Source organism: Haplochromis burtoni, unplaced genomic scaffold (genome assembly GCF_018398535.1).
Source record: "Haplochromis burtoni strain Fernald_Lab_line unplaced genomic scaffold, NCSU_Asbu1 Contig_98, whole genome shotgun sequence".
Taxonomy (NCBI): domain Eukaryota; kingdom Metazoa; phylum Chordata; class Actinopteri; order Cichliformes; family Cichlidae; genus Haplochromis; species Haplochromis burtoni.
This window is the reverse complement of record NW_024582459.1, coordinates 1,328,208-1,351,565: the sequence shown is the minus strand read 5'-3', so window position 1 is coordinate 1,351,565 and position 23,358 is coordinate 1,328,208. Positions and strand designations below refer to the sequence as shown.

The following is a 23,358-nucleotide window of genomic DNA, read 5'->3' as shown; positions in this document are numbered from 1 at the left end:
TTTTAAGATCAGGTAAGGATAAGATTTAATATGTTCTGTGAAAGTGAAAGAAGACGTATTTTCTTTTTTACACGATTGTATTTTTTGGTAGTCAAATACTGATGGTGGATGTAAAAATCAAACCCTAGTGTCTCAGGTCTTTTGGCGTTGTGCACTTTCCATCCAGAGAAGTCGTGCAGAGAGTGGTAACCGTGCTGCTATTAATAGCTTCCCACTCTCACATATTTGACATTGTTTAACGTGTTTGCGTGAGTGTGTGTTGTATTGAGGTGGCACAGGAGGTCATCTTGTGTTAAATGATCAATGAGCAGTTAGTGTTGATGGGTCCTTTAGCAAGACCCTGGAGTACAGGCTAAATATATAAGAACACATACACACACTGAGTCGATAAATTAAACTGCCACGCTGGCTAAGTCTCTATGCACAGAGTGGACACTGAAAATAAGGCCACTTGTGAAGAGGTCATTTCATTCTCTTTTTTTCTCTTTCACACAAACCTGGAAACACACACACACACACACACACTTAGAAATGACAGAAAGTTTTGTAATAGATGTGAACAGATATAATACACACAGCAGGGGAAAAGAGAAAAAGGACGAAAGTGAGCACACACAGCGGGCAGACTGAGACAGACAGAGAGCAGGGTGCACAAAGAAGATACCCACTGAAAGGTTGTCAACAGGGCATAGACAAAGTAATCAAAGGAAAGCATTAATTGATGTAATGGAGTCAGGTGACAAAGGTTGAGAGAATGATGGATGGATGAAGAGTGACAAGAGGGAGGGTGGGAAAAGGATAAAGGAATAGACAGAGGAGATGAAAGAGGATGAATTGATTTTTAATAATGTTATTAATTTCAACCGAGCGTGGCTTTTAATAATAGAGCTAGGGAGATCAAATGGTTGTGCTTGAGCATGCAGCAGTGTGTGTGTGTCTCATTCTTTCACATGTGTGTCTGCATCTATTTGTGTTTGTGTTGTGGAGTACAGACTACAAAAGAATTGGAGGGGCGAGATGTGAAGGATGGGGTGTGTTTGTCTTCAGACCTACAACCCCCTAATTCCACAGAAGTTGGGATGCTGTATAGGATGTAAATAAAAACAGGATGCAATGATTTACAAATCTCATAAATCCATATTTTATTCCCAAAAGAAAATAGAAAACTGAGAAAATCTCTTCTTTTAACAACAGTCTGTAAGCATCTGGGAACTGAGGAAAACAGCTGCTGGACTTGTGGGAGAGGAATCCTGTCACATTCTTGTCTGATATAGGATTTTAGCTGCTCAGTTCTGGGACTTATTTGTCTTATTTTGTATTTCATGACGTGCTAAATGTTTTGAGTTGGTGAAAGGTTCAGCTCACAGACTCCTTTACTACAAAGCCATGCTGTTGTAGATGCAGTATGTTGTCTAGTGTTCGCTTGCTGAAATATACAAGGCTTTCTCGAAAAGGGACATTGTCTCAATTGTCTCAATAACCTGGATATAGTTTTCAGCATTGAAGGTGTCTTTCCAGATGTATAAACTGCCAATTCTATTTACACATATACACACTATTTCATCAGAGAAGAAAAGTTTTGAACTGAGCACTAACAATAAACCAAATGGTCCTTGTCCTCTTTAGTCCAGAGAATATAGCATCCATGCTTTCCAAAAAGAAAATCAAGTTTTCATTTGTCTGACCACAGAGCAGTTTCACACTCCATTTTAAATGAGCTTTGGTGAGAAGATCACTGCTTCATACTTTTTCTTTGCATGCATAGATCTTTAACCTGCGTTTGTGGATGGCACGTTGAACTGTGTTCACAGACAGTGATTTCTAGAAGTGTTCCTGAGCCCATGTACTGATTTCCAGACAGAATCATGGCTGATTTTAATGCTGTGCCACCCGAGGCTCAGAAAAATCACAGGCATTCACTATTGAGTTCTAGCCTTATTCCTTGCGCACAAAAATGTCTCCAAGTTCCTACAATCTTTTAATGCTATTATATAATATAAAAGGCGAGCTATTCAAGTTTTTTTTGAGGAAAAATATTCTGGAATTATTTCACAATTTGTAGACACAGTTTTTTGCAGAGCGGGAATCCCCTGCTCATCTCTACTTGAGAAACACTGCCTCTTTTCTGAGCTGTGCCGCTACCATCAAATAAATAACAAGTGAATATTTTTCAGGAAACAGTAAAATGTGTCACTGTAAACATGTGATATAGTTTCTGTTTTCTATTGTGATTAAAATATGGGTTCATGAGATGGAGCTGCACTTAAACAAGATCTCTGCAGTCTCTTTAAATTTAACTAGTATTTTTTTCATTGTACTGGTAATAATAACCTACAGTAATCCATTAATACCTAACATTTCTTGTTAAAGGGTTAAAGGCTGATTCCACCAATGACCTTTTTTTGGTCTTACACCATCCATCTAGCCTAATTTAGCAGGGATCACTGAGAGTTGTATTCTCTGTGTATATAATTGTGCGAGGGTCCGCTGTGCACCAAGTGACATAAAGTTACATCATATGATGGGGAATGGAAGGTTTATTTGAGAATTGTGGCATGGTGAAACAGTAGTTAGCACTGTCACCTCTCACCAATTAGCTTCTTGGTTTAAAGCCGTGCTGGGGCCTTTCTGTGTCGAGTTTGTATGTGTATGTGTGTGTTTTCCTTCCCTCAATCCAAAGCAATCAACTTAGACTACTTAGTGATTCTGAAATGACCACAAATATGAGGTACATAAAATGCCTGAAGCAACAAGAATAAAGTGCTGTATCAATGCAAGGTTAAATGTAGCTTGTAGCCTAAAGTGTCATGGTCCTGGGTCTGAGCGACCCAGGATCCCTGAGCAGTTATGGACTTGTTATATTATATGTATTTTTGGTGTTGCTGCCCCTCTTGCCATGCTTGTAGATATGAGTGTGTTTGGGTGTGTGTATGGATGCAGGTGTGTCTTAACACTTGTTTACAGGCGCCTTCAGGCCTGGTGGGTGTGGCCCTGCTAGGGGACTGGCCACACCCAAAGCCACACACCTGCTGCTGATCAGGGCTTGTCGGAGGAGCTACTTAGGAGAGTCTTGGAGCTCCCACCGACACAGGATCACTGAGTTAGACTCCCAAGTCAGTGTGTGTTAGTCCAGGAAGGACAGATTGTGTTTGCCCGCAGGGGTCAGTGTCTAACGGCTGCTTCCATTGTTTTCCTGCAGGAGGAGCGTGGAGAGGAAGGACAGCACGCACAGGGTGTGCAGAGTCACGACAGCGGGGATAACGAACGCGGACGCCACTGGAAGACACACACGGGAGTCTTGGGGAGCATGGGGATTAATTGTGCATCAATATTTACCACACTGTAAATAAATGCACTGTTGTTATTCAGAGCTCCGCGCCTGGGTCCTCATTCCTCACTTCCCCACGGTTGGCCATCGCCGACCGTGACATTAAAGCCCTTTGATCAGTCAGTAAGACTAGAAAAAATATAAAAAATATAAAAATTTTCTTGTCTTAATGAACACTTTCCTCTCTCATTTTATAAACCACAATTTTAATTTGTGACAATTGTATAGCAGTTTCATTTTTGCACTTTAGAGCCTTATTTACCTTGAATTCACACATTTTCACCTTAGTCCTGTGATACAGTGGTAAGCTATCAAAGGCGTAACCTGCCTCTTTCATAGTAACTGCTAGGATAGACTTCAACCCGCCTAACACACTGTAATGGATAAGTACTTAAGAAAATGGATGGATGAATGATGACATCATTTATTTCATCATCATCATTGGACTGTGAGAGGAAGCTGTAGTATCCAGAGGAATGAGAGAATGATGCTTAAGTACATTTAGTAGCAAAAAAGTTCAGTAGATTATTTAGATAAATACTTCTTCTATTAATGCATGAATTGTCTCAGCATTGATCAATATACCAGCTTAATTTAGCTTTCACATTTGTTCTGGGCTTTGCTTTTCTATTCTTAAAATATCTCATTAACACAATGAAATGAATTAATGTAAGATGCAAAAATATCATCATTAATTTTGGCTAGTACAAAAAAAAGCATGTTTTAACTATGCTACCAGCAAAAGTTAATTTCTGACCCTAAGTTCATGTGACTGATCACCCAGAAAAGCCCAGCGAACTCATTAGAACTTGTTTTTATTGCTGTGTTTGAATTCTTCCAGTTCATGACCTATTTAAACCGCTTCCTCAAAACCCATTTATGGGCATGCTGAGGGTTCAACTGTTAATATCTGCATAACATTACCTATCTTGTTTGAAGTCTTAAGAGTAAGTGTTCTTTATTAAAATTGAATTTGTAAAACAAGATTACTGTTTATCCGAACAAATGTCAAAGACTTATGATGTCTTTTGCTTTAGTGCCTCACTGTTTTGTAGTGTCTTGTACATGCACATAAACACAATCAGTGTTGCATGAACACAAACACACACGCCAACGCTGACAAAGAGGAAGGCAAAGCAACACAAACACGCACACAGATTACAGCCTTCCCACTTAGAAATGGCATTCGTATTCTCCGTCCCTCTGTCTCCTTCACAAACACACAAACACATAATTACAGTTTTTATCCACAAATGTCAAACATTCATCAGTAAGATGGAACAGAATGAGAGGCATTTCAGTTTTTTTCAGCCCCTTTTCTTCTCTTTTCTTTGTATCCACTTTAAAATGTGATAAGTTATGCCTTTGCCTTAATCACTTGCTGTTGCATATTAATAGGCTTAAGCTTAGTCTATTTGCACAAACTAAGGCATTTCAAGATGACAAACAGCATGAAAACTCAATAATGAGAGGAACGGTGCATGAATACGAAATAAAACATGAAAATAAGGAAAGGCCAAAAGGGATTTTTATGATGATTTGAGTGAAATAATTAGCTAATTAGCTGCTGATGAACAAATCTTTAAAAAAGACCAGGATGTTTTAGGGCAGCATATTCAATACAAAAAAAGTCTTGGTCAGTATTTGAATTAACTACACATGCATGCATTGAAGGCCTAATGCGATATAGTGAGACAAAACACTGGCCTTAGTAAGGTAAACTATGAGAAAACACTGGGAGGCCATCATTCCCTTTTATTTTGAAATGTTACTGGAAATTGTGCTGTCTGGATTGGGTCTAAAAAGCCTAAAAATCTGTTTTCTCTCCTGCTGTTATCCTCCCATAATTGTTATTTTGGCTGTTGGCCCAGTACACAGAGAGACAGTAACTATGTAAAAAAGTTGACTGAGCTCAATACTGCTACTATATACATTTCAATTAAGTCTATTTTACGTCTGTAGATACAGTAGATGAATGACTCTTTGTAAAAGTCGTGTTTAAGAGACCTGATCTTACCATGTTTGGGAGCTACAGCACATTTTCTGCAGGTGGATGAGGGCATCCTTTATCTGACTAATATATCCATTCCCACATACTTTTTCAAGGTTTCACAACCCTGACAAAAATAAAAATCACTCCACATGCTTCACACTGAATAACCTTTCAACCGAAAGACCAAAAATTACTGTTTGTGTTTCCCTAAAGCAGCAATGTTCACCAAAGCCTTGGCAGATACCATGACTTTCTGATGGAGAGTGCTCAATAAAGTGATGTTGCCAGGCAACAAACTTTGTTCCAGCAAGGAAAAATGAGCAAATTGTGCTTGACTGCTGAGCGGTAAAAAAAAGAAAGAAGTTTAGTAATAGTTGATTATAACGATCAATATGAAAAGAAATCCTAGCTGTCTGAACACACAAACAAGACACACACACACACGTAGCAAAGAAAGCCATTCATAAAACCATTCAAAACAGACTCAGGCTGATAAATACAAAGAAAGCTAAGTGCACCCACACCCACACACTCAACTACACACATACACAACCTAAAACAAAGACACACATCCTTTTGACCTACTGATTGGCGGTTTCACCTGACCTATGATCCTTAAGCTTTTTGCAGTTAAGTTACAGTTGGTTTTGTGGCAGCAATTGCCAAGAGAGACTTAAGAACACACACGCACATGCGCATGCATGCACATACACACAGACACACCTCTCTACTAATGCTCGCTAACCTCAGAGGAGTTGCTAGAGGCTGCACTGACATCATGTTACCAAAGCAACAGGCAGAGAATGGGGATTGGATGAAAGGATGATGACTCAACCTCCCTTCCTTGTTTTCCTCCTCTCTCTTACCATAATCTCTCATTTTCTCTCTGAAACTGTCTCTTACTTTGTCAACTTTTTGAAAGTCAAGGATGCAAAAAGAGTCACATGCATGGGCAGGGGGGACATTGTAGGTTTTTTTCAATATTTCAAAAGAGTGGAACGCTGGCACGTGCCAGTGTGGGATAACTAGCTTTGAATTATTCACACAAGACACACAAATGCTCACACAAAGCCACGAATTGAACATATTAAAAACAGGACACATTCTTGTGAAACTTATTGACATATTGGAATAACTGACTAGCGCTGCTGTCATAACCCTTAAATCTTAAAGCTGATGGGTAAGAAGCGTGTTAAATGAAGGAGCCGGTTTGATAGAAATGGAAATAAATGATGTTGACACAAGCTATATGTGTGTGGACCTTCTAAGCTGGCGCAGCCCACCTTAAGTTAACCTAGTTTCACAGCCTTCTTAAACGAGCCTGTTGGAGGCACACTCACTAAATCATTCATAGAGGAGAGGCTCAGAAAAAACATGTTTATGTGTGAGAGAGAAAGAAGGAGCAAAGGCGAACTGCTGTGCTCTTTCTTGTGGTCTGTATGTTTACATGGTAGTTTGTGTTCAGAACAGTGCTTTTTCTTTGCTACATATCCAAAAGGAATTAAAGTCATGACATTTCGGGCCATTAATCAAGTCTGGAATTCAATTACCTACTCAATCTTTTATAACGTGAAAGGAGAAGACCTTGGTACTGGATGTGCGTCTTTTCATATGTAATGGCCCCTCTTTTATTACCTGACTAAACTAGTTGTTTTTACTCTTCAATTCTAATGCAAATAATGCTTCTTTACCTTATACTGAGCCTCAGTGAAGCCCTTTTAGTTCATCTGCTGTCTGAAACCACCCAGTTTTGCCTCATTTTCCTTTAAGCCAGCTTTCATCTGATGGATAGTCCCTTTTAAGCAGAGGGTTGGAACAGCATGTGCGTTTACTGCTTGAGGTGAGCGTTTTAGGGATTTCTCTGCTCTTTGACTGAGCTTTGAGTGAGCTGTTGGCTCACACGGATTACTATTCATATGCTGACCTCATTATTTCAAGCTCCATATTAACATGTACATGTACACATATATATGTATATGTGTATATGACACCAATTATGGAAAAAAGCATGAAAAACATCATCTGTAAAGTTTAGTTTTTTTTAATAAAACCAAAACAATAAGGAAGCTGATATTTGTTACACTGATTTATTACTACTTTGGACAAAGCCAGGACTGCTATCATCCTGATTACAGCTCTCTGTTCAGCAAACACATGAGTAACAAGTTATGGGCTTTTGCTGTAGTTTTCTGAATTGTCAGCTTCAAAACATGACAACATTTTAAGACGGCAAGGCCTCCGTCCCCTCTAGCTGTCCCAAGGTTTTAATGAATATGAAAAATGCTGTGAACCATGATGTTGTCATCATATCTCAAGCCAATTGAGATATTGGGTTGAGATATTGGAAATTTTGGTTCAGAGCACTACATAGCACCTTCCATGGCCATCATGAAAACACCAAATTCAGAAAGATTTTTTTAGATGAATGGTTTTAGTCCTTCTAGTTGCATACAAGAAACTTAAAGGATGGCCAAGATAGTGTTCAAGGAAGCTGGACCAATTTACCCCTGGTAAGGAGTATGTTTTTTTCAACCCTTCCTTTTTCTACTTCCATGTTTCCTCTTGTGATTTCCGCCTTCTGCCTCTAATGTCTGTTTCCATCTCTCTCTAAGAAGACAGATGGGGCCTCTCCCCTCTTTATCTCTCAACTATCCCTCTCTTTTATCCCATATCTGTTTTTCTGTCTTATTGCTTTTATCTTTCTCTCTTCTTGCTTCACACTTTGTTATTGTCTTGCTCTCTTCGTTTCATCTTTTTTCCAAAGTCCACATTCCTCTTGTTCTCCTTCCCTCACCACCATCTCCTCTATGCCCATCGCCACTCACTCTAACCCTTGTGCTCTCCTCTAGGAAATCCCTCTCTACCATCTGTCTGGCTGTGATGAATTCAGCCTCTTTCGGAACAAATCATCTTGGCCAAATTAATGAGACTCTCCGAGGGGATAAACTTTATGTGAGTGTGCGTGCTTGTGCGACTGAGAACGTGTATGTGCCGAAAATGCTTCATAATCCATCAACTGCACCACTTAATTTATCCAGTGACAGATAGCATGCTACATGGAAATACGTCAGAAACGGCCGTTGCACACATTGAGCTTTTTTCTTTTTTAAAGAGGAGGTCAAGAACTGTGGTGCGCCTGTTTTTGGTCATCCTCACATGTTAGTACGAACACTGTTCACTTACAGCCAGATCTTCCAACAACGATGTAAAACTAGGGTGCCAAGCAAAAAAATACAATTAGATACATAAATTAATGGACTGTGACAGATTCTGTAATTTTCCCTCTGAAATTGATTTTAACATTAAACAGACAATATGTCATTTACAAAATTTAAGCTTTAAGTCAAACGATTTAACCAAAGCACTGCATTGACCGTTCAGGAGCTACAGACACTTTTTGTACATAGTTGCCCATTTTTCAGAGGCTTAAAAGTAACTGGAAAATTAACTAACAAGTTCTTCCATTGTTTCATGACAAATTCAGCAGATTTTTACTTAGCCTGGCGGGGCGAAGGACACTGTCTCAGCCGAACTCTGGACACACACACACATACACTGATATGCACACACTGATCCCCCCTCCCTTTCCAAACGCCTTCGATGCTTGTGCCCTACCGGGGAAGATGGCAGTCAACTGGACCAGCGCAGACATGCCGCAGGACCGGATGCGCTGTCTACACCAGCTCTCTCGTACCCTTTACCCGCCCCTGTTGCTTGTCTTGTGTTTCTATGGTGTATTGATAGTCATGTGCTTTTTGTGCTGAGGTGTTTCTGTTATCAAACTGTTCTCCCACTAGGAGCTCAGTCTGAGTGTTTTTTTTCTCCTCCTCTTACCTCATGTTATGTATTTTCGTTGTTTTTTCCTATCAGCCTTCCTTTCTGACATGTCTCCCCAATGTGATGTTTGTGTAAAGTTGGTCAGAAGGTTCCTTTGTAAGTGCGCATGCGCCATTAGCGTGCTGCCTGCTGTAACCCTAATTTCCTTCGGGATTAATAAAGTATTCTGATTCTGATAAAGGCCAATTCTGCATGTTTAAATCGCATTTTTGCTTTATATAGATGAAGTTTTATTAGGCTGAAAAGCAAAAAATAAAGCCGTTGGAGAGACAGCAAAAAATTTAGGAGTGCCATAATCTACAGTCTAGTATATTCTTAAAAAGAACTGACCAACTGAGCAACAGCAAAAGGTTTGAAATCACCCTGAAGACAACTAAAGTTGATGCTCGCATAATTTTTTCGTTGGATAAGGAAATCCCTTTCACAAAGTTAAAGCAAATCAAAAACGCACTCTTGAGGGGCTGGGTTTATCATTGTCAGAGTCTACAATCAAGCAATGCTTTCATGAATACAAAACCTAGAGGGGTTACAAGATAGTAACACTCAAGAACAGGAAATTAGACTAGTAGAAAACCTCTATAAGAGTCTGCACAGCTCTGAAAAAAGCAATCTTTCCATGAAACCAAGATTAACATGTACCTGAATGATCGGAAGAAAAAATGAAGGAAAAGGAAAGAAACAGGTCATGATCCAAAGCAAACCCCGTCCAGCAAAGTGTATGTGTCATATTATGAGCAAATGTGGTGGAGTGGTACCAGGTCACTAGCATTTACTGATAAGGTGACCGCTGAGAATTAAGAGCATGAATTCTCAGGTGTGCATGGCTATATTGTTGGCTGAAATTTAGCCAATACTAATTGGACTGTGCTTTACAATGCAAATTAATAATGACCCAAAGCTGACCAGAGAAGCAAGCCAAGAGTTTCTCAAGTGACAGTAATGGATATTTTTCAGTGGCCAAGTGAAACACCTGATCTCAACCCAACAGAGCAGCTCTTCAGTTACTGTAGATAAAACTGATGCAGAAAGACACCCACAAACACGCAGCAGCTGAAGGCGGTGCTTTTAGTGATGTATTTGATGATGTCCAAGGGTTTTAGATTTCAGGCAGTGATGGACTGCAAAAGATTTTCATTCAAATATTAAAAATAATTCTCTTATTTAAATTTATGTTATCACCAATTAACCTAATCACACAAACTGAATGTCTGTGAATTTTGGGAGTAAGCTGGAGTACCCAGAGAGAACCCACACAAACATAGGTAGACCATGGAAACTTCACACAGAAAGGTCCTGGCCAGATGAAGGCAATCCTTTAGCTTAATTGCTAATTATATTAAAAAATAGTCAGGTGCTGCCGTTTAAAAGTGGACAAAACAGCTGATGTTATTAAAGTGTTATTTGGGACTAGCACAGCATGATGTTACCACTGAACAGGTACCCTGTTGCAAGGAAGCATCATCTATCTTTCTCTAAATCAACCCCTTAATGTCACTATGAATGTAAAGTCTGCATGTCACCTTACCTAATTTAGTTAAAGGGTTGACCACAATAAGCGTAACAGAAAAAATTCAATATGAGGGGAAAAAAAACTGTTAAACGTATATAAAAGCTATACTGTATCTATAAAATAAAATAAAATAAAAAGGCTGAGGCACTGGAATAAAAGCCTGTCTGGGAAAATGTGTCTCAAGCCACAAATTAAAACATGATTGATTTTTTTATGCAGCAGTCCTCATTGACCATATTGACCAAAGAGCCATAAAACTGTCTGGCCACTATAAGGCTGATTCACGGATTACAAGGAAAAGCTGATGAATGGGAACAGGGACACCAGTCCAGACTCTGATGGAACTGTGAACATGTATAATTTTTCTCTGTGTGCAAGAAAAGACAGATGGAGCCTTGAAGTTACTTGCTCTATGCAGAAACTAGTGGTAGAAGTGCTAAACGTGCCCAGCCAGACCTGGTGTTAATACAAAGGCTAGGGCCAATTCATCTTCAGTGACACTCACCCAATAGCACAGTAAATTACGCAGCATGGGAGGAGGTAGCTGAGTGTGAGGAGATAGGGAAGGAGGGAGAGAGAGATATGAGGGAAGAGGGAGCTGGCATAAGAGAGTGAAAGAAGAAAAGGGGGGGTGATGCTCCAACTTATAATGAATGCTACAGACTGGGTTTAAATTCATATATCATCAATACTGGAGGCAAGAGACAGCAAGGACTGCAGGGATTTAATTATGCCAACAAGATAATAAATAAAACAATATTCATGTAGCTAGAGAATGAATGTTTCTGTGCAACACCACAACAGGCATGCAGAAAACACAAAAAATACACTTTCCTGCTCCAAACCGTTGCAAGTAATCATTTTTCATAACACGTATTTCCTGCATCATTGATGGAACAGAACTGGCCATAAAAGTCGCCTTGGCAGGAGGTGCTGGCACTTAAAATGGATCCCAATGCCAGCATGCCTTTTTTGCCAGACATATAAACAATCCTAAAAAAAGAGGAAAAAATCCCTTGGAGAAACAAATAAATAAGCTTGCCTTGCATTCTTACCTGGTTGTAAAAAGCTCTTCCTTCTCAATCAGTGTGCAAAATTTTAAATGAACTACCTGAGCTAGAGGAGCAATCACACTCTCTACAGTGTTGTTTATTAAATTAAACATTTATCAGAATTTTTCAACTTGCTTTTAAATATGTATATATATATATTACATGAACATTGAGAATTATAGCCACAGTGGACTCTTTCTGTTGTTTCAGAAAACAGTTTCATTTGTAAATCTGGAGGTCTGGGACGAAGTGACTGTGCTGCTCTGGCGGGTTTGAGGAGACAAAAAGTCTCAGCACCCCTGCTACCTCTTGAAACTAAACAAAACTAAAAGCAAGCAACAATCAGCCAGGTGAGTCACACATAAACAGCTATAGCTCTCGCTCTCTCACTCTGTGTTTCCCACTGTCTCTCTCTCTGTGGACTTTTTAGTAAATAAAACTTTTGGCAATAATTCAATATTTGCTATCAAAAACAACAACAACAAAAAATTAAATAAGCTGGGAAACTAAAGGGGGGGGGGATTTAACAGTCTACTACACTGCACTCTGTGTCATTTCATCAGATCATAACACAGCAAACAGTGCTGCTGTCCGTGGTTCTGAAACAACAGCCATACTTTTCTTTTTTACACATAGAGTATAAAGATTTTGTTTTCATACAGAAGTAAGTAAGTAACAAAGGATTGAGCACATATTAAGCCTTGATTTTAGATCAGAGATTGGATTTTGCCAAATGCTAGTGCTGCTTACTTAATACCAGGGGTGCTAACTGTGTTCACTACAAGATGGGTGCACGTTACAGTGCAGAGGCTGGCAAACATGTCAGTGATTTACATGCAGTAGTTGAATTTAATGCAAAAAGCAGCACCAATTGTGCTTCTTTGGAGAAAAAGTAAGAACCTGATAACAAAGATGGCCGTAAGATATGAAAGGGTTTTTTTTTCCCTTTTCATCCACTGGGGATTGCTTTCAGGTTACATCAGAGACAGGTGTCATTTCATCTGCTGCAAACTGCAAGGTCAATGAAAAAACAAAGTCAGAGTTGAAACACTCTGAATTTTGAGTGTAAAAATGGAACATGAGATCAAGTGCAACCGCAAGGGCTCACATCTCTGACAATACCACAGAAGTGCAAGGCCTCTTTCAGATGATAAGCAATGTATGATAATTAATGGGTGGTGCTAAGACAAAAGTCTGGCACAAGATACCAAATGTTTGGGTTTTGAGCCGACAGATGGATGCCTCTGACAAAACTGAATTGCCTTCGGTGTTCTTTCACTTGGTTTCTGAGTGGTGTTTAAAACTGCAGGAGGGGAAACATCTGCCGGTGAAAAATAAACAAAACAAAAAACCCCACAGTTTCTATTATTAACACTGGGCTTTAAGCACGATTTTTATATTTTATAACAACTGTGGCAAATTGTCCTTGAGCCTGGCACTAAATACCTGGCAGTGCCAAGCAGCTGACCCTGGCTGCTGACCTCTGCACTCTGGAGGGGATTGGCAGGACTAATTAGAGGACTAATTACTCCTTTGGGATTGCACACGAATGTGCAGACAAACACAGGAAGAGTTGCTACCACTGCTCATTCAAAAATAGAATTTCTTTCTACCTTTAAATATTTTTTAACATCACTCAACGCTGAGATAAAATTGTTTTGTGCAACAGCATATTGCACACTCCATGCTATTCCTGTCATTCTAGCCAATCATTTTTAATACCGCTGAAGAGCATGTCCTTACAGCCAACACTATCCGGAGCTACTGGCAGCTAAAATAATGATTTCTGTCTGCCAGTAACTACATCCATGTCATAAAGCCAGCACAGTGCCCACATTTGGACAGGAAACCAGAGAACTCAGTTGAGATTATTCTTGTAAGTGTGTGTGTGTGTGTGTTGGGCAGCTGACCAATCCAATGTATTAACCAGCCTTTGTAAATATTTCAGCCTGGCAACAGACACTGACATGTGCAAACTGAAAGAAGGTGCACAGTTAGATTGGATGTCTTGAAATCCATTTCCAATTGTTTGGTCCAACCTCCAGAATGATGTTCCTGTTTCTTCTCTTCACTGTTTATTTTGTTCATGCAAAAATTCTTAACAAATAGATGTGTATTTACACTTACAGCTTAAATGGTACAAACATTTGCACTCAGTTGGAAAAGTCTTTCTGTCCACCTGATAAATGTCCTTTCAAAATAAAATAATCGCCCTCCTTAAATTCTGCTCTGGTCTTTGCCATCTAAGGGAAATGTTGGGCACGCTAGCTGCTTAATAATCAGTATGTTCACCAGATAGTGGCTAACTATGTGCCAAGTGCACAGTTACCTTATCAGGAATGCTGCAAACTTTTACTGAAGCTGTAAAATAACAAGATCATAAGAAGCTGGAAGATGTTCAAATGCTTTGAGGAGCTGCATAAGGCAACAGTCACACAGACCTAGAATTTTAAAGAGTGCGACTTTTACCTTGAAGGCAAACAGCCTCTGTTTTCGGTTTGCGTCACACTTTTCATTTTAACTGTCAGTCGGCGAGTAGTTGGCGACTACTTGCACTCAAGTCAATATCTTACATATGAAACACCAATCTGTGGAAATCTGCTAAAGACTAAAGCAATCAAAACGAGTTTTTTTGGTGCATTTTTTCCCACCAATTTCATCTAGCCACGCCCAGCAACAACTCACCAACCAGGTGGAGATTACAGAACTGGAGCTTATCAGGGGTTTGTTTATTGGTCTCTAGGCCTGTATGAGTGAGGTCTAACACTGTAAAAATGTCACAGAGTGGCCCCATGCACTTGGTATCAGCTTTATATTCCACAGTCCTTTGCATTGCAGTTATTCGAATGTTGCTAATTGGAGCCTACTCTTTTCATTAGAGGGATGATATTATCAGCTCATATTAGCTAGTTTGCCCACCAAAGGCCAAGAGTCTACAGAGCCTAAAAACTAAAATCAATAAGTACACATAAGTGTTAGGGAACTCTTTTTATATTTTATGTGTCTGAAATAAAAAAAAAATCATTGGTCAGTATTGGAATATCAGGTTTTTGAATAACCAAATATCAGTATCAGTGCATTGGTATTAGCATCAGTATTAAAAATCCTGTATCAGCTGGGCTCTATTGGAAATATCCAAAGACAGGTGCAGCTTCAACATGAAATTTGTTCCCGGAAAGGTCAAAGTTAAGGATCATCTCTGAGGTCTGGTCTGGTTGGTGTATAATATCTATTTCGGCCATATTTGCCAAATAAAAACAGTAAAAATCAGTCATCGGTGGCTTCCAGCATGTGGAAAAGAAAGAGAGGATGAAAACCCCCCTCTGTTAACAATGCCAGTCCCTTTAGTGAAAGAGAGAGAAAAAGACGCTTGGCTCATGAGCGATTTTGGTTCAGTTTCTTATGGAAACAACTAGTCTCCCATTTGAACACTGAATCTGAGCCAAGCGATTCACATGCTCATTAACAGCACAATGTGTGTGTGTATGTGTGAGAGAGCTATGATTCAAGCCATGTAAGGAAGCAGCCAAGTAGTTATATGCTGTGTGCAAACAAACACACAGTCGCCCCACCAGTTCATACCCTACTCCCGCTTTACAAACCACATACTGTCTTACTAACACCTGTCTTAAACTTGTCAATGATATCTTCCACCAAAACGCTTCTCACAATTATTCACAAAACACTGCACGGGCATGCATAAACCTATCTAGTTTAATCTATCTAATTTACCTAAAAATGGACTGCTTTATCTCATGAGGATCACAGTTCTGTCCGTGAGATGTAAACAAGGACACACACACCAGTGCATGTGCTCATACAGCCACATGCACACACACAAACACAGCCGTTACGAGAGCTGCCACAGGGAATAGGATGAAAATGAAAGCTGAGAGAGGGCGACGTGAGGAGGAAAAAAAATCGAGGGAGGAGAAAAGCCCATGTGGCAGAGGGAGATTCTCATCTTTACTGAAATCAGCTGATCCCTCCCTCTCTCTCTCTCTCTCTCGCATCCTCCCTCGCTCCACTGTCACAGCTTTCTCTCTCAAATCTTTCTTCCCGTCCCCCTTCCATCAACCTCATCCCACCGTGTCTTCTGCCTCCCTTTTCTCCTACCTAGCTTCCTTATTTATTTATTTTTTGCACCCTCTTTCACATTTCTCCCAATGCCTTCCACTCCACTCTCTAGTTTCTCCTCACTCTGTTGCTCTGTATTTTCCCTTATCTCTCCTTCAGCTTTCACTCGTTCGTATTATCACGCACTCTGTATTCCACCTCCCTCTTCTTCTCTCTGTCACTGTGGGAGAGCTGCAGGCAGACAGAGGCAGCATACACTAATGTTACTATATTTGACAAGGCACACACACACACGCACACACGTACATTCTCCTGCCACATGCACGGCTGCACACACGTACCGTAAAGAAAAACGGGGGAGGTGGGAGTATCGAGACACACACACACACACACACACACACACACACACACACACACACACACAGTCTAACAAAGGCGCACCGGAAAGACAACCCTCAAGTGTACATGCATGGATAAACACACACACACGCTCCGACGCGTGCTGAGTGCAGGAATCACAAACATAGCGACACAGAAGGGGTAGCGCATGACGCCAGCAACCTAACGCTGTTGCCTCTCTTTCTATCTCTCTCAGACACACACACACACACACACACACCGTCTCTCTCTTTTTCACACATACTCACGCCTCTCAGACACACGGCAACACGCAAGCCAACGAGCAGGACAGCGCTGGACATATCATTCATATACGGAACAGATCCTAAGAAAAGGATTAACTATCTCCATCCCTCTCCCTCTGAGGACCTTAGCCTCTCTTACCTCCTCTTGTTCCTCTAAGCCTTTCTTTACCTCTGTTTTTTTTCTAAAATCCTCATCTTTTTTTTTTACACAATCCGTCCCTTCACAATTTATCGGTGGGTTGAAGGGAAGGTGGAGGAATTGTCTTTATTCAGAGAGAAGGATTAATCTTACATTATTCATCTGACCAGGATCTTGAATGTATGGATTTTCTTAGTTGTAGTGGTGACAGCTTTTCTTCAATTTTTTTGTCCAGTCAGAAATTTTTGAGCTTTATTTCTTTCTTTTTTTTAAAAAAATAATATTTTTGGACGAATGGCTGATTGCAGAAAGCCATAAAGCTCGTGCTGTCCGAGATATTTGGTCAAAAGGTAAGTCTGGTTGACGGTGTTCACCCCACTCATTCATTTCTTCTTTTTTTTGACTGGAATTGAATATTTATAATGTCAAACAAAGTACACTGCAGAAAAAAAGAAAATTACATTTGTGTTTTTCTTGAAACATATGGGAATTCTAGACGGGGCCAAAAGTGCATACTGTGAGGAGGTGGAAGCCGTAAACGTCAGCCCTCGGGCTGTTTCCTGGACACACACTACACATTGACAGGAATGCCTAGGATGTGGTTTTGGGCCAAAGCTTGCAGGGGTGGGCAGTAGAAAAGTATGAGAGTTATGATTCATGGCATGCTTACTATAACAGGATATTCCTTCATTTCCTTTTTGTGAAAATACCTTAAAAACTATTGCTGTGCTGCAGTGCTGTGGAATAAACCTGGCTGTCATATTATAAAACATGTCTTAGTGGGCATGAACAGTAAATATTATGGTCTAAAGATCTCATAATATGATGTTAGAGAACAGTAAAGAAACTGAAATTCCCTCTGAAATGACTGCAAAATAAATTAATAGAAACTGTTGCTGGTAAAGAGGCTCCTGATGAATCATCTATTGAGATACAGCCTTTGGGAAATACACTGTAGCCTTTGTAAATATGCCAAATGCTCCAACCACAGATATAGTAAAAACTAACTGCTACAAGTATCTGAAGGTGTATATTCAGTCCAATCAAATTAGTGAAAGAACTAATGTGAAAAACACCATCCATCCACCTGATTTAAAGTTAAATGCTCTAAAGCTTATAAAGTCAAAACTGTTTCAATTGGACAATGCTGCTTGCTCAAAAGTCTCATGCATAACCTAAAGTCACATGATCTACAGGTCTGACTTTTGCCAGTACATCACAACCGCTGCACATCACCCTGCTATTTTTGCAGCCCTTTCTTAATGCACGGGGGGGCGATCGTGGCTCAAGAGTTGGGAGTTCGCCTTGTAATCGGAAGGTTGCCGGTTCGAGCCCCGGCTTGGACAGTCTCGGTCGTTGTGTCCTTGGGCAAGATACTTCACCCGTTGCCTACTGGTGGTGGTCAGAGGGCCCGGTGGCGCCAGTGTCCGACAGCCTCGCCTCTGTCAGTGCGCCCCAGGGTGGCTGTGGCTACAATGTAGCTTGCCATCACCAGTGTGTGAATGTGTGTGTGAATGGGTGGATGACTGGATATGTAAAGCGCTTTGGGGTCCTTAGGGACTAGTAAAGCGCTATATAAATATAGGCCATTTACCATTTTTTTTACCACAGTACAGAATATAAGCAAACCTGCTTTAATTCTTGAAATGATCTATGCTTACTTTTTTTTTATACTGTCCCTTCTACATGCTGTGATCTTACACTACTCCAACAGTTTAATGGAAACTTGGTTGAACATTTCTTCAGTACTTTCTTTTCATGACCTTCACAATATCTTATGTAATATTAATCAATGTAGAGCCCTTGATAGATGCCATTAAATGGCACTGCGTTAATTCTCACTCAGAGGCCTCTGGGTAGTGTGTTGCTGTTTTTACCTGCTTTATAACACTTCACGGGCTCTAATCTCTTTTCAGATGGTGTGATGTAAGAGTGATTAGCTTGCAATAGCTGCACTGTGATTGTATGATCATGCAGTAGGTGTGAGGTTTCATCACCCTTTTGTGCCTCTCTGCTTTAGATAAAAATGAATGAAAACAGACTATTTTCCAAGTAACGCAGACACCTTCTGACATTATTCTAGAGAAAACAATTATAAGACTAATGGATTATGTGGCTGCACTAGTTTTGTATGTCTACTAAGAAACATGGCTAACAATTGAGGCCAGTCTGGGGGCTTATGTGAAACCACTCATTAAATGATTTAGATAATATCAGCTGCAAAGGATTTAATGAGTCTGGGTGATATTAATGATGCACTTAACTAAATGACAAATTTTACTCTTAGCCTCTTACTCCTAAGCGCTACTGTCAGATCTGGGTGGTGTTCAAAAAAAATGAGACTAGCTAAGATTGTATGTGATATTAGCAAAAACTGATCATTTACACAGAATAAAAGTAAAGAAAGCAAAAAAAAATCATGACATAATATACAGTTACAATACCAAGACAATGAGTGTAAATAAAAATAGCTGTCAGCTGTCCAAACCCATCTGAAGCATAACTGACCATCTTTAGCAGGTTCTGTTTATCCACAGCTGAGGGACACAAGTCTGAAAAAGTTTTGTCTTGGAAAGAATTTTCCTTGACCATGACATGGTGTAATATCGGTTCCATACTTATTAAAATCAACAGCATATGTTCAGTGAAATTCAACTCTTGGACAGAATGGTATTCATATGAATGTTCAACATGTGGCTGCATACCCACATGCATGTGTTATAATATATCTGTACATATAACTGTACCATGTGCCTGTCAACACATACAGTACGTTGCTCTTTTTGTACAGCTACTGGCGTGTGGTTAGGCGTGTGTGTGTGTGTGCCATGTTGCCCCAATCTCTTCCCTCTCCAGTGTAACAAAGCCATTAAAAATTGATTTAGGGAGCTTGGCTGCCTGGCTCTGCCTTTGTCAGCAACCTGCACGGTTACACGCACATTTAACAATGTATTTGCACTCAAGTGTTTTCATGATTTTGTATTCCCTGTTAGTTTTGTATGCATGTCTGTGTGTATATAAGAGATTTAAAAGCATGGCTTTAAGTCAGGGATGTCAAACTCATTTTAGATGGCGGGCCACATCCAGCCCTCTTTGATCGTGAGTGCGCCGGGCTGGTGAAACTCTCCTTTCTGTCAATATGAAGAAGTTTGACTTTACATTTATGTAATGTATAGAATTGTGTACACTAGTTTATCTGTTGCTTAATTACTGTGGTCCAGTATGGATGGCCACGTGGGAGCTCTTTATCAGCCAGAAAAGCTGTAAAACTTATTAAAATACAATTTAAAGCTCAAAATTTATGCCCTCCCTCTTATTTTAAAAACATCCAGTGGGCCGGTTTGCATGCCCTGAGCCTTATGTTTAACACCCCTGTTTCAAGTGAAGAATTTGGCTATTTGCTCAAAATCTACACACCTGCATCCAAACAGACATAAACGCACCTGCCTTTGCACACAGATATATAGAAATGAAACTGGATGACCTCCAGCTGACCCCACTAACATGACAAATCACGAATGATTAAAGCTCTTGTCAAGGGGTTTAAGTTGTCTCATTGCAGATGACCACAGTGTAGAAAAGAATTGATTTATTGCTTACTGCCTCTTGTAGCACTGAGTATCTTTGTTGTACATTATCCATCTGTTCTGCATCCTAAAGCATTTGTGCACATTTGCTATGGAGACATAAGACATGGATGGATTGAGCTCAAGATGGCAAAATATAAACATGTCTAGCTACTGTAAAAACATCACTCAGACATAAGGTTTGTTCCGATTCTTTAAGTTGCTTTGTTACATGAGCTGATAATCTTGTGGAGGACACATATGCATGTCCTGGAAATTGATTAGCACGATCACAAAGTATAAACCTGTCAAGCATGAATGAAGTTAACTCGCTTCCTCACTATCAACAACCTCCTGCCATAAATGAGAGGAGAAACACAATCTGCCTGATTCATGTGTCTGCCCCAAGGCGTGTGGTCAAACGTTGCCCTGCATAAAGTCTCTGCGGTATGCAACTGCAGCCTGAGTGAGTACAGCAAAGAGTTAGTGACAAAAGTAGAATGTAAAGAGGTGAGGAAGAAGAGGAGCTGAGAGGAGGGGAGGAGGTGTTACGTGATTCCTCAATAGGCAGGGTCACTCTGACACCCAAGTATTTACACGTGTATGTATATAAATGCGTGCATAGGTGCATGTGTAGATTTTGGGTGCCCCCTGTCCAGGTCAAAAGAAGGTTTCTGAGAATAGCCTGGCAGGCTTGATGCCACATCACCAGTAATGTGGCTGCAAAGGTGACCTTCTGCTACACCTTCAATACATCAGTTCCAGCATACATAGGCACATGATGACATTTTAGCAAAGCTTAACATGAATGAATTGCAAATTTTAACAATTCAAATGTTATTTCACATGTGAAATTCTGGACTATTACTGATCTTGCTGATGAAATGCAATGTTTTGTTATTTATTCCCCAGTTTGTCCCACTTTTAAGGTCTTCAGCACTGTTGTTGTTAGAGATGGCACGATACCACTTTTTTATGTCCGATACCGATACCGATATCATAAATTTGGATATCTGCCGATACCGATATGAATCCGATATAGTGTTTTTTAATCAACAAAACTGTTTTTTAAAATATCTTGCTGCATTTTGTATAAGTTCATACTCAAGTTTAAAACAACAACTACACTAAAGCTATTCTGTTATACCTGTATGCAAAAAAAAAATATTTCATAGTTCAGCAATACTGATCAATCTAATAAACTTAAACCTACACCATCCTCCCTATTCTGGTATTTTAAAGAGTACTTAGCGTAAATATTAAGCAACCTAACTAATAGGGTTCCAACTCCCAGCAACAAAAATAAATAAATAAAAAATAGGGAACCACCCCTCACGCTCCACCTCATGATGCTTAATCGACGTAATCAACCTTAATTTGATGCAGTGTGAAAAAAAATGCACAGAAATCAATTATTTTTCAAGAAATATTAAATAGATTCAACATCTTTCTTCAACAAAATTGCAGACTGCACAGATGGTACCTTCCCAAAGGAAAAAGTACTATAGCTTACTAGGGTATATATATATTAGACTTAATAGTTACTATATACAGTAATTGACTTCTATTCATTTTACATCAATTAAAACTTTGGGTGTAAGATTCAGATAATTATTTATTAAAAGCTAGACATTTTAAATGAGAATAAGAAAGAAAAGTATGTCTTTGTGCCCCCTTTTCCCTGTTAATGCCCTATCGGCCCCCTGGCTAAACTTTGCTAGATCCGCCCCTGCACAGTTACCAGCCGTCAGCTACGTAGAAAAAGATCCTGGTGTAGAAAGTAATATTAAATAAATTCTAACAACAGCTTATCAAGCTTAAACGTGCTGCTGTTGTTCAGCCGCTGGTTTCCTCTTTCTGGTGCAAAGTGGGCCAAAAACAAACAAGAGAGACGGACTCGCGACAGAAAAGCCGATCAGCTGATCATTAAGCAGTTTCATGATTGAAGTAGCAGCAAGAAGAGGCAGTCGCTCCATATATCGTTTGTTAAGCTTAACGCAGGAATGCTTTACAAACATTCAGAGATGGACTTACACACTTGCTTTACTTCTCTCGGGGATAACTTTGTCGGAGATGAAATGCCGGGTTGCTAGCGAAGCTCCAAATGCTATCCAGACCACCGACAGGTCCCCATGCCACAGCCGCTCTATCACGTGATGCATACTGCTCCGACGTGCTAACGTTCTGAGGTTACGGCGTGTTGCAAGTTTTGTGAGGTGCTTTCGTGATATTTAATGGATCGGATTACATTTTTTATTTTTCTCCGATATCCGATCCAGTAATTTAGGTCAGTATCGGACCGATACCGATACGTAATATCGGATCGGTCCATCTCTAGTTGTTGTAACAGAACGAATAAGCATTGGCTAGTGCGATCAATAAAGTTAAATTTACTAGTCAAGATGCCCAAAGGGCAATGTCGGCAGAAATATTTGTACCTCCCTCCAAAGTAGTTTAAAAATGGCAACACTAAGCTAATGAACGGCAAAAGAGAGGCCAAAAAAAAAAGTCAATCGCTCTTTGTCTAATAACCAGATGTGAGTTCCTTTCACTGTATTTGCAGCCATTTAGAAAAAATAATGATTTCATTGTTTTACTTGCTTGCAAAGAAAAGCACTGTTTTCCCTCCTTTGAATAAATCAAAACATAAACAGAGCCATGAATCATCTGAAAAATGGCCAACATAAAAACCCAGGCACCAGTTACAGTTCCAAAGGTGAAAAAGGAAATAAGAATTATTTCACACAGAAATATTCAAACTGATGGAAAATTAGTTCACAAGCATGAAGTTAAATCTTTGAAGAATGCACTCTTCAAATGATATACATATGAATTCTGCTGTGCCGAGGCTGTATAGGGGGCTCAGACAAGCAAGGATCCAAAAATACCCACATTTTGGTGAGTCTGTTGGTTTTCAGTCGTTAATTAATTGTAGAGACTTAAATTTGAATCACTCAGTCACAGTATCAACCAAGGTAATGTAGCTTTACAAGTCACACCCTACCAGCAAAATCAAAAATGAAACATTTGCGGCTTAGAGCTTAAACCAAACAGATGAATCTTCCAGAAGTTCCCTCCATTGCTCATTAATGCTTCTGAGTTTTCCAAAAGAAGCTCATGTGCTCAGTTAAAAAGAACAACTGAAATTTCCCAGTAGAGCAGAGCTAATGTGACTTTAATCACATGCAGGAAATCCATCTGCTGAATATCCT

General features: G+C 39.8%; 2 protein-coding genes across 4 annotated transcripts in view; one reads left to right on the top strand and one right to left on the bottom strand.

The window, feature by feature from the left end:
- Nucleotides 1–23,358, bottom strand: part of cacna2d4a (calcium channel, voltage-dependent, alpha 2/delta subunit 4a) — a 107,784-nt gene that overhangs the window by 21,876 nt on the left and 62,550 nt on the right. The gene's annotated exons all lie outside the window — the stretch shown is intronic.
- The window catches only part of lrtm2a (leucine-rich repeats and transmembrane domains 2a), a 31,084-nt gene continuing 24,025 nt past the window's right edge, over nucleotides 16,300–23,358 (top strand). The window contains exon 1 of the mRNA XM_005927207.2: nucleotides 16,300–16,930. The gene's annotated coding sequence lies outside the window, so the exon portion shown is untranslated. The remainder of the gene's footprint in view (nucleotides 16,931–23,358) is intronic.